The sequence below is a fragment of the Octopus sinensis genome, unplaced genomic scaffold, assembly GCF_006345805.1.
Source record: "Octopus sinensis unplaced genomic scaffold, ASM634580v1 Contig19621, whole genome shotgun sequence".
NCBI classification, from domain to species: Eukaryota; Metazoa; Mollusca; class Cephalopoda; order Octopoda; family Octopodidae; genus Octopus; species Octopus sinensis.
The window spans coordinates 9,770-20,000 of NW_021836461.1; the positions used below are offsets into that span (position 1 = coordinate 9,770).

Below are 10,231 nucleotides of genomic sequence, written 5' to 3' on the forward strand. Positions count from 1 at the left end.
TAATAAAAGTCGTCCTTAGTCGAAAGACGCCTGTTGATAATGTCCTGTTGTCTATATTTGTAATTGTGTACCATTTCTCCGATACTTTCTTTTTGTCCTTTCTCGAATACATTCGCTTGCTTTTTTCTAAAGAATCTAGTGCTCATAGCTCAGATTTTCTTGGGGCCGGCCAGATTAGAACAATCTCGAGACTAACCGGCCGAAGCTGCAAAGACGATCTGCTTCTCGATTGAAGATTGACAGCTCCGAATGTCCTGTCCTTGCTTTTTCCTGTCCTTTTTTGTATTACCTACTGTCCAAATGTTTTGTTGTCGCCTGTTACGTTCTTGTTCCATTTTTGTTCTGATTTCATATATATATATATATACTATAATAATATTCTTGTGTTTTCTCCGTCACATCACAACATATGAATGAGAAAGGAAGGGGTGATAGATGAATAAGGAAGGAAAGGGTGATGGCAAATTTGATTGTGGGATGATGGAAATACTATGGTGCAAAAAAAATCAAAGTTTCAATTGTGTGTGTGTGTGTGTTTGTGTTCTACCACTGTTTGACAACTGGTGCTGGTGTGTTTACGCTTCCCTAAGTTAGCAATTCGGTAAAAAGAGACCGATAGAATAAGTACTAGGCTTTCAAAAGTAATAAGTCCAAGGGTCGATTTGTTCGACTAAAAAAAAGCATCCCTTCCAGGCGATGCCCCAACATGGCTGCAGTCAAATAACTGAAACAAGTAAGAGATAAAAGATAAAAGACAACTGGTTATGAAAACTGCGAAGCACAACGGGTACTGTGTTTAATCATTTGCATATCAGTGTTACACGTATATAGGTTGTAAATAAATTTGCATACGACCATTTAATTAGCATAAATTTAGTCGCCTTGTGGTTTAGCTATGGCTTTTATATGCACAGCAATATTAAATCCATTTTAAATATATCTGCGTAGGAGTGGCTGTGTGGTAAGTAGCTTGCTTACCAACCACATGGTTCCGGGGTTCAGTCCCACTGCGTAGCACCTTGGGCAAGTGTCTTCTACTTCTCGGGCGACCAAAGCCTTGTGAGTGGATTTGGTAGACGGAAACTGAAAGAAGCCCGTCGTATACATGTATATATATATATATATGTGTGTGTGTGTGTGTGTGTGTGTGTTTGTGAGTCTGTCCTCCCAACATCGCTTGACAACCGATGCTGGTGTGTTTACGTCCCCGTAACTGAGCGGTTCGGCAAAAGAGACCGATAGAATAAGTACTAGGCTTACGAAGAATAAGTCCTGGGGTTGATTTGCTCGACTAAAGGCGGTGCTCCAGCATAGCCACAGTCAAATGACTGAAACAAGTAAAAGAGTAAAAGAGTAAAAGTGTATATTTCTTGAAAACTTATCTCATTTCGTCGAAAATGAGTGAGTGCATATATGTGTATATAGATTGATAGATAGGCGCAGGCATAGGCGTGTGGTAAGAAGTGGGTTCATCCCCACTGCGTATCACGTTAGGCAAGTGTCTCGGGCCGACTAAAGCCTTGTGTGTGGATTTGGTACACGGGAAATGAATTGTCCAGTTCCTTTGGTTTGTGTCTATGTTTTCGTTTCTCATTGTGTTCGACGTCCTTTTTGGTGTCCTGTACTCATATATGCGTGTATATGTACATGTAGAGGTAGGTATGTACATATATGTTTATATATATGCATATGTTTTATTTATTTATTAATATATATATATATATATATATATACCACTTCGCACATTCTCTGAAACGGCCGTAAGATATTTTTCCTTTTATTTGATTCATTTGAGGACTTTCTTTTAAATCACTGTCATCTTATCCGCTCGTGAATTTTAATGTAATTGTATATATTCATCTGTGTACGTGTATACACGCTGTCATCAAACTTTGATGTCAAATGGGATTGTTTTTTATTCTTTTATTCTTTTATGTTTCAACCTTGTGGCTGCGGCCATGCTGGGGCAGCGCCATTGTAATCATATTTTAATTGGCCAATTCTATGGGTTTGGCTTCTGGTGAAGGAGGGAGTTCGATATCGCTGCTCTCTTTTGAGTTTCCTGCCTTGATATTGGTTCATCTGGGATCTTGGATAGTAAGAGGTCAAGTTGTTTCTTGAAAACATCTACTCCCACTCCATGGAGGTCCCTCAGATATTTTCGCAAGGAGTTAAATAGCTGTGGGCCCTTGAATCCCAAGGTATTACAGTACATGCCCCTCGCCCTAGATGAGATAGTTGGAACTTTTGGAATAGTGCTGTGACGTCCATTTCGGGGCCTGGTATAACTCTCAATCCCAAAGTTTGATATCAGCCCCTCCAGTATCTTCCATACATATATCACTGCGTACCTCTCCCGCCTTCGCTCCAGAGAGTAGAGTCGTCGTGAGCCGCATGCCCCAACCACTAAGCCACGCGCTTTCACAATAATATATATATATACTCACACACACATATACATACATGCATACCATGGGATTCCTTTTCATTTCCCGTGTACCAAATCCACACACAAGGCTTTAGTCGGCCCGAGACACTTGCCTAAGGTGGTACGCAGTGGGGATGAATCCACTTCTTACCACACGCCCATGCCTGTGCCTATCTATCTATCTATCTACCTATCTATCTATCTATCTATCTATCTATCTATCTATCTATCTATCTATCTTCTATCTAACTATCTATCTATCTCTATCTATCTATCTATCTATCTATCTATCTATCTATCTATCTATCTTCTATCTATCTATATATATATATATAATATATATATATATATATATATATATATATATATATATATATATATATATATATAGAATACGACAACTTCCATCTACCACAATTCCTCTCAAAGCATTAGTAAGCCTGTAGCTTATAGTAGTAGGCATTTATCCAAGTGCTACGCAATGGAACTGAACTCGAAAAACTTGATTGCAAAGCGAGTTTCTTAATCACAAATTTATGCTTCTCTCATTTATTTATTTACTTATTTATTTATTCATTTATTTATTTATTTATTTATATTTTTTATTTATTTATCTATTTCAGTAAACACACGCGCATGTCGCTCGGTTCACCATATTCAACCGGTCAAGTTCTTGATTAATCGAAGCGAAGTCAGATCTTTTGAAAGTATTCGGACGTCACTTGCATCAGTGTAACGAATGCTGGCAATGCTTGTGATCGTCTTGAGTTCGCTCCTTCGTCTTCTATCTAGCTTACCAAAAAAGGATCTTTACCTTTTTGACCGACAGATTTTTAAAATATTTTTTTGTAACTAAACACAAACTTCGAACACTGGTAGAATGTGTCATATAAAACATCTTTTACTCTTATCATTTTTGAGAAAAGCTTGTGTATTCAGCCGAATAAAATTACTGCCGCTGTTTATCAACAACAACTATCGGCGGTGTATTTTTCGTTTGTTACTGTTATTTATGACATCGTTCGTGCGTTTGTACTGGTTTTAGCTTTAAGGTTTTAGGGTTAGAGTTAGGGGTTTAGGGTTAGGATTAGGGATTTAGGGTTAGGGTGTTAGGGTTTTAGGGTTAGGGTTGTCATAAATAACTGACAAAAGAAATATATACCGCCGGAAGTTCTTATTGACAAACAACAGCAGTAATATTATTCAGCTGAATACACGTCATTGATTGGTTGAAATTACCGAAATAGGACAACTTTAACGTGAAATGACTTCGTAAATATAAGTTTTTCTCAAAAATGCTAAGAGTAAAACATGTTTTAAATGACACATTCTACCAGTGTCCGAAGTTTGAAAGTGTTTAGTTACAAAAAATTATTTTTTAAATCTGTCGGTCACAAAAAAAAAAAAAAATTTTAATTTAAAAAAAGAAGCAAAAGCAAAATCTATGTCCTGCTCCTTTTGGTGTGATTTTGCTGCTATCTCTAACAGTTTTAGCGACCTCTTAAAAGATCCGCTTGTCAGTCTACGATGTTGTTCTCTACTCCCAGAACAGCCTTTATAGATGTGTGATATAAAAATTTAAACATCACATACAAACACACGTTCTCTCCCTCCATCTCTCTCTCTTCTCCCACCTCTGGCGTTCTGCCCCCCCCCCGCCAACGATGTTGATTTGAATACACGCCTGTTTCAATTTAATCTTTCTTTTTTTTTTTTATTAAGTTGTTTTGTTTTGCGCTTTTTCCGTATCTTTTTCCCCGTACGACTATTGCAGTTTGTTTGGAAAAATTAACTTCTAAAAATAATTTGAAATATAGACGTTACCTTCCTCTTTTTTCTTTTTCTTTAGCAATGTAACATGCCTAAAAGAAAAGCTGTTACCATACATACATACATACATACATACATACATACATACATAAATACATACACACATACACACACGCATACATATACATACTTACATGCATACACACACACACACATATATATATATACATACATACACACATACATACATACACATACATACATATATGCATACATATAACATGCAAACATGCATACATACATTCATACATATATACACACATACGCATGCACACACATATATACATACATACCGACACACACACATGGATACATACATACATACATACACACATACATACATATATACATACATACTTACATGCATACACACACACACACATATATATATACACACATACATACAAATATACACACACATATATATACATACACACATACATCCATACACACATACATACATACACACACATACATATATGCATACATATACGTGCAAACATGCATACATACATTCATACATACATATATACACACATATGCATACCGACACACACACATGGATACACACATACATACATACACATACATACACACATACATACATACATACATACATACATACATACATACATACATACATACACACACACACATACATGCATACACACACATACATACACACACATACATATATATACATACATATACACATACAAATACACATACATGTTTATGCATACACATACATGCACAGACATGCACACACATCTATCTTTTACTCACTTCAATCATTAGACTGCGGCCATGCTGGGGCACCACCGTGAAGGAGTTTAGTCGAACGACTCGACTCCCGTACTTATTGTTTGTTAAGCCTGGTACTTATTCTATCGGTCTCCAATGCCGAACCGCTGTACCAGGGGAACGTAAACACACCAACACCGGTTGTCAAGCAGTAGTTGGGTGAGGCAAACATCGACTCAAAGACACAACACACACACACACACACATGTTGGGATTCTTTCAGTTTCCGTCGACCAAATTGAATCACAAGGCTTTAACCTGCTCGGATAATGCGCTTTGTTCTTGAGCAAAATACTTCATTTCGTGTTGCTCCAGTCCATTCAACTGGCAGAAATGAGTAATCCTGCAAGGTATCTACGTCCCGTCCAGTTGTCCGGAGGTGGGAAATATACAGGGCCGGCACAAGATACCGGCAACCTCGGGCAGTCGCCCCGGGCGCCATGTACTAGGGGGCGCCAAAGAGAGCGTGACAAAGACAAGGAAATTTCCTCAACCGTCATTTTGTACACGCCGAAGTTCAGCTTGCCCGGGGCGCCAGCAACCCTAGAGCCGGCCCTGGGAATTTATATCCACCCCAGAATCTGAGAAAACCGGCATTTTTGAGCGTATGACTAGGGAAGCATTAAATGTTTATAAATTCCATTGAAGGATTATTGTTATTATTTCTATATTTATTCTACATTATACCAGGACAGCTCGATGCGAAACTCCCAAACTGGTTCATCAGTCAACATCATTAGATTGTGGCCGCATAATGGAATGGGAGCTTTATTTGCATATTCAAAACGTTTCCCGTAAACAAATTTATAAGATAAATATGGCGTGGCTGTGTGGTAAGAAGCTTGCTTCTCAACCACATGGTACTGGGTTCAGTCCCACTGCGTGGCAGCTTGGGCAAATGTCTTCTAATATAGCCTCGTGCTGACCAAAGCCCCGTGAGTGGCTTTGATAGAGGGAAACTGAAAGAAGCCTATCTTATATGTATATGTATGTATATATATATATTATATATATATATATATAATATTATATATATATATATATATATATATATGTATATATATATGTATGTATGTATGTATGTATATGTATATGTTGCTGTGTTGTGTCTGTATTTGTACCCCCCACCATTGCTTGATGCTGGTTTGTTTACGTCCCCCGTAACGTAGAGGTCTGACAAAAGAGACTGATAGAATAAGTACTACGCTTACAAAGAATAAGTCCTGTGGTCGATATGTTCGGCTAAAAAAACTACTTAGGGTGGTGCTCCAGCATGGCCGCAATCACATGACTGAGACAAGTAAAAGAATAAAAGAATGTAAATATAAGTATGTATGTATCTCTGTATTTAGACAAATCTAAAAAAAAAAGAAACAAACGGACGTACACAGTGAATGTTGACGCTCGGTTTAAAATGCAGTGAGTGACGTTTCGATCATAGGTTCTTCGTCAGAAACAGGAAAGAGGAGAAGCCCGGACAGAGGGAAAAGAATAGTCCAAGGAAAGCATCTGTGTGGTTACATGACACACACATAATACATACATACACACTTACATAAACACATACATACATACATACACATACATACATACATACATACATATATATATATATATATATATATATATATAATATATATATATATACATAATACCCAGGCCTATTCCCTATTTTTTAAGAGGTGCTAGCTACAGTAAGACACACACCAGGTATTTCATTCATTTCCCAGCTCATAATGCATACATACATACATACATACACACACACCACACACATCCTACGCACTAATACTCTCTCATACACACACACAACACACACACACACCCTTATACATACTAATACATACACCAACCCTATACATACACACGTCCAGACCCCTCCTACGCACTATTAGCTGGTCCTTCAACCCTATTAACCACCCTATTATCTCCCCTTATTTCGCTCTCGCGTCTCATGTTTGATCTTTGACCTCTGGCCGAAATCAGATCGCCATGTTGATTCGTTAGCTACAGCACGCGTTTTTTTTCTCTCCTTCTTTCTGTGTTTTTCTCTCTCTGTGTATCTTTCTGTTGAAGAGCGTAGGCTCGAAACGTTAAAGACTTGTTTTATTTATATTTCCTGAGCGCCATACTAATACATTTGTTCGTTTGTTTTCCACCTGCCTTCGTCTTTTGTCTATTTTCATAAAGCTTCCCGTTATATATATATATATATATATAAAGGGTAAAGACCCCCTTCGGTCATGAATGACCATGGGATTGCACCTAGAAAGTTACCCTCCTAGACACAAGGTTGTTTTTATGGAAGGCCAGCAGTCGCCCATGCATACCAGCCTCCCCTCTCCACGCCACCAGTGTTATCCAAGGGAAAGACAAAGGTCGATACAGCTTGGCACCAGTGGCGTCGCAACTCATTTCTACAGCTGAGTGAACTGGAGCAACGTGAAATAAAGTGCCTTGCTCGAGAACACAACACGCAGCCCGGACTAGGATTCGAACTCACAACCTCACGATCGTATACACATATACATACATATACCAAGGCCTATTCCCCATTCTTTTAGTAGGGGGTAGCTACAGCAAGGCACACACCAGACATTCCATTCATTTCCCAGCTCAAGGGGACAAACCCCGTTCCATGCTCGGGTCAAGACATAGAACGCAACCCCCAATATCAGCGGCAAGTCCCGACAGCAAATGCTGGTTTACCCCCGCCGCATCATGTTGGTTCCGTACCCCTTTGCGCAACATCAAAATACACTCATCCGTCCACAAACACTCTTCAAGCTTTCCTATCATTTATAAACTGTCTTGTCTCTCTCACTCCAACACCTCTAACCACCAAAGCTTTCCTCACTCCATCCATCCGCACAAACCGAGTTCTGCCTCTGGTTCTGCTGCCTACCACCTCAGCCTTCATCGCCCTCTTTACCATCCGCTCCTCATCCATCCTCTCCATGGAGCCAAACCACCTCAACATTCGTCTATCCAATTTGGTTGGTAGTTTTTCTTTCAGCAAGAATATATATGTGTGTGTGTGTGTATGTATGTATGTATATATAATATATATATATATATATATATATATATATGATGGGAGAGACAAGGAGAATCAAAAGTAAATATTTCTGTCAACAGTTAGCTATTTTCTGTATATAAAGCGCAGTAAGTGTGTGTGTGTGTGTATGTGTGTGTGTGTGTGTGTGTGTGTGTGAGAGAGAGAGAGAGAGAGAGGAGAGAGAGAGAGAGAGAGAGAGAGAGAGAGAGAGAGAGTAGCAGTGTGTTCTACTGTATCACACATAGAGTAATTTATAAACCAAAGCACACAGAAATTAACTCAATATTCTTTTCTACTCCAGGTACAAGGCCCGAAATTTTGGGGGAAGGGGCCAGTCGATTAGATCGACCCCAGTACGCAACTGGTACTTAATTTATCGACTCCGAAAGAATGAAAGACAAAGTCAACCTTGGAGGAATTTGAACTCAGAACATGAAGACAGACGAAAACCCCATTTCTTTACTACCCACAAAGGGCTAAACACAGAGAGGATAAACAAGGACAGACAAACACATTAAGTCGATTATATCGACCCCAGTGCGTAACTGGTACTTATTTAATCGACCCCAAAAGGATGAAAGGCAAAGTCGACCTCGGCGGAATTTGAACTCAGAACGTAGCGGCAGACGAAATACCTATTTCTTTATTACCCACAAGGGGCTAAACACAGAGGGGACAAACAAGGACAGACATAGGTATTAAGTCGATTACATCGACCCCAGTGCGTAACTGGTACTTAATTTATCGACCCCGAAAGGATGAAAGGCAAAGTCGACCTCGGCGGAATTTGAACTCACAACGTAACGCAGACGAAATACCGCTAAGCATTTCTCCTGGTGTGCTAGCATTACCATGGAGGTGCGTGGCTTAGTGGTTAGGGTGTCAGCATCATGATCGTAAGATTGTTGTTTCGATTCCTGGACCGGGCGACGCGTTGTGTTCTTGAGCAAAACACTTCATTTCACGTTGCTCCAGTCCACTCAGCTGGCAAAAATGAGTAACGCTGCGATGGACTGGCGTCCTGTCCAGCTGGGAAGCACATACGCCATAGAAAACGGGAAACCGGGCCCATGAGCCTGGCTAGGCTTTAAAAAGGCGCAAGAAGAATAAGCTAACGTTTCTACCAGCTCGCCGCCTTGAAATGAACTCAATATTGACACATTCAAAGCTGGCAAGTTGGCAGAATCGTTAGCACGCGCGGCAAAATGCTTAGCGGCATTTCGTCTGATTTTACGTTCTGAATTCAAATCCCACCGTGGTCGATTTACCTTTTATTTTTTCAGGGTTGATAGAAAAAGTATCAGTTGAGCTCTGGGCGTTAATATAATCGACATGCCTACTTCCCAGGAATTGCTAGTCTTTTGCTACAATCTGAAACCAATATTATTGCATTCACACACGTTTACAGAAATAGATAGATGCAGATATAAAGATTAGATTCACACATCTTTCTATTTATCTCTATTTATCTCAGTGGTTCTCAACAATTACTCTTTTACTCTTTTACTTGTTTCAGTCATTTGACTGCGGCCATGCTGGAGCACCGCCTTTTAGTCGAGCAAATCGATCCCAGGACTTATTCTTTGTAAGCCTAGTACTTATTCTATCGGTCTCTTTGGCCGATCCGCTAAGTTACGGGGACGTAAACACACCAGCATCGGTTGTCAAGCGATGTTGCGGGACAAACACAGACGCACACACACACACACACACACACACACACACACACACACACCACACACACACACACACACACACACACATATATATATATATATTATACACACATACACACACACACACACACACACAACACATACATATATACGACGGGCTTCTTTCAGTTTCCGTCTACCAAATCCACTCACAAGGCTTTGGTAGGTCCGAGGCTATAGGAGAAGATACTCGTCCAATGTGCCACGCAGTGGGACTTTCTGATAATTATTTTACTCTTGTAGATACTCATTGCCATGATTAAGAAAATCATATTGTAAGTTTATAGTTAGATATTATTAGGAATTGTGTATAAAACTGTTAAAAATATAGAGTGCATTGTAGACGTATAACCAATTTATTGTTCATAAACTTTAACAACAAATTCGTATATGGGT

At 39.3% G+C, this 10,231-nt stretch overlaps 1 long non-coding RNA gene across 1 annotated transcript in view; it reads left to right on the forward strand.

Moving 5' to 3' along the window:
• Nucleotides 1–395: 395 nt before the first annotated feature.
• LOC118762035 overlaps nt 396–10,231 on the forward strand; it is a 13,261-nt gene continuing 3,425 nt past the window's right edge. The window contains exons 1-2 of the long non-coding RNA XR_004997821.1: nt 396–526; nt 2,235–2,237. This is a non-coding gene — a long non-coding RNA (uncharacterized LOC118762035). The remainder of the gene's footprint in view (nt 527–2,234; nt 2,238–10,231) is intronic.